General features: G+C 40.5%; 1 long non-coding RNA gene across 1 annotated transcript; it reads right to left on the bottom strand.

Moving 5' to 3' along the window:
- Nucleotides 1-285: 285 nt before the first annotated feature.
- Nucleotides 286-1,773, bottom strand: LOC133010601 (uncharacterized). The gene is made up of 3 exons (XR_009680686.1): nucleotides 851-1,773; nucleotides 638-731; nucleotides 286-546 (listed from the first exon to the last, which is right to left on the bottom strand). It is a non-coding gene; the product is annotated as an uncharacterized LOC133010601 (long non-coding RNA).
- Between the last annotated feature and the right edge of the window lie 599 nt (nucleotides 1,774-2,372).

Genomic DNA, 2,372 nt, shown 5'->3' with positions numbered 1-2,372 from the left:
AACCACAGACCCTTGAAACTAATGTCACTCGTGATTGGCTGGTAGAAGTGTTGCTATTGGTCACCTTATGGGTCATTGCAGTGCACACGTGGGGTCACAGCATTCCGCACGTGGGGTAAGCCCCTCCCACACAATATTTATAATAAAAATGTATATATTAATATTTATTATTATTTATAAGTAAGCCTTTACCAAAAGCACTGCAGTTAATTAAAACTAAACATTCATGTGATGCTTGATGCTATAGGTGAACATATTGTACAGGGAACAAATGTGAACAAGGTATATGTGGAGTGAAAGCTTTATTTACATACAGCAAAAATATTGTACAAAATCTCAGGTGAGGCTTGAAATGTTTCTCTGCAGCCTCTGGGTCATGACTTCTTTGTGGGACTCTGTCTGAATCTTCTCCAGTGTGTAGACGTCTGTGGTGTGTAGCTGTGAGATCCAGTGTAGCTTCCAGTCTTATATGAAGTGTGGGACACAGGTCGGTGTGCTCCTGGCTGTGGAAGGATGGATCCATGTCATCTGTCCCGCTTCAATCAGCTGTAAACACATTCAGTAAAATTAGCACAGTTCAATGACAACATACACCTTTACATGTAACTGGAAAATTATTTAATGAATATAACCTTACCCTCTTTCTTCTCCGACAACTCCTCAATGCTGATGTAAGGTCTGGTCGGATCATACTGGCTCATAGTGTGTCTTTGTACGTCATGGACAGGCAGCTGGAAAACACCACATGTAACATGACTTTATTATTAATAAACGGAAATAGCCGCGCTGCATCACCGTTGGAAGATCCACAGCAAAAAAACACCAAAACAATTCATAAACAGTTACTTACATTCAATGGCTTAATTTTCTGCACTTTAAATCCGGACTTTCAGCGTCTCAGCCTAACGCCTCTTTGTTTGTGTGTGTGTGGGGGGGGGGGGCTGAGGCTGTGAAAACATACAGAAAAAAGTCACGTTGATGAAAAAACTTAACGAGAACAAACTGTTACATCTAAGTAATTCATACATATTTACACATGCACTAGATCTGCTCCAGCACTCGATGCTGTATTCGTATTTTAGCAACTTTCTCGCTATCCCAAAGAGTGGCGGACATGCTTTCAGATGTACCAGTTAGCTTAGTGGTTAGCATGGCGTCTCTAGCTCACCGTAACTCAGGGACTGTGCATCCGTCTTCTCCGCCTCGACTCGTCCACACCGGGCCCGCGGCTCTGCTTCCCACGCACTCATCTTCTCCTCCAGGGAACAGCGTCGTGTCGACTTCAGCAAGTTATTTACCCCGAGAACAGAGTCACTCGTACGGGACAAGCTAAACACGACCCGCTTCCTGTCTGCGGGACACTCGACGCTGCTGCACGGCGTTTACGAGGCTCTGATTGGACGAGTCCATCAGCTGATGACGCGAGCGGGTGACGTGAGCAGCGGTTACTTCATGGGATAAGTATTTGACTGAGGCCAGGTTTATTTTTTGTGGTGTTAAGTAAATTTACACACATGATTCACTCATGCTGTTCTGTGTTCGTAACCTTATAGTTGAATGCACTTATTGTAAGTCGCTTTGGATAAAAGTGTTGACTGTTTTAATGGAATACTGAGAAAGTTTAATAACAACAATTAGACAATTGAAGTTCAAATTATGAAGGAATTTAAGCTCTATATTGTGTCTCCTTTATATTTAAAATAATAATCAAACTGAGTGGAGATGTATGTTGTATCCAAACAGCCGGCTGCTGTGTTTTGTCACTGTGCAGTCCATGGGGGATTAAATATTACACTGAAAAAATAAATCATTAAATCAATGAATGTTTCATAGCAATTTTGAAAGTAGTGGTGAAAAGGTACCATTTATAATTCATGGAACAGCTTAGTTTGCCATTGACATGTGAATTTGATGCCAGTATTTTGGGAGGACAGATATTTTTATGGAAAGCCAGTAGAAGTTTGGAGCTTACAGGACACAGATGATCATACCCAGCATCATTTATTTGCTGGTAGAGGTGTGGTTTACACTTCCTCTGTGCATTTAACCAGCACAATTGAAAAAGTGACTGTAATCATGCCACTCTATACAGTTGTTGAGATTTAGGATTGTTTTGGATGACAATAAAAATTTGAAATAAAGTGCATTGTTTCATTTCTTTTGACTGCATTGACCTTTGTTCCTGGTATACAATATAATTCATTATAGCACACTTACTTACTTAAGAACAATTTAAAATTTCAGGTTTAATATTTATTTTAAGCCTGGTTTACTCAGCCAGATAGTTTGTTGGTGCCTCTTACACATTGGTGTTATCTGCTCTCAGGGAAACTGATTTGCATTTGTGAAGCTCAGAGCATTGTCATTTGCAT

This window comes from Limanda limanda, chromosome 9 (assembly GCF_963576545.1).
Source record: "Limanda limanda chromosome 9, fLimLim1.1, whole genome shotgun sequence".
Classification (NCBI taxonomy): domain Eukaryota; kingdom Metazoa; phylum Chordata; class Actinopteri; order Pleuronectiformes; family Pleuronectidae; genus Limanda; species Limanda limanda.
This window is presented reverse-complemented; position numbering and strand designations above follow the sequence as displayed.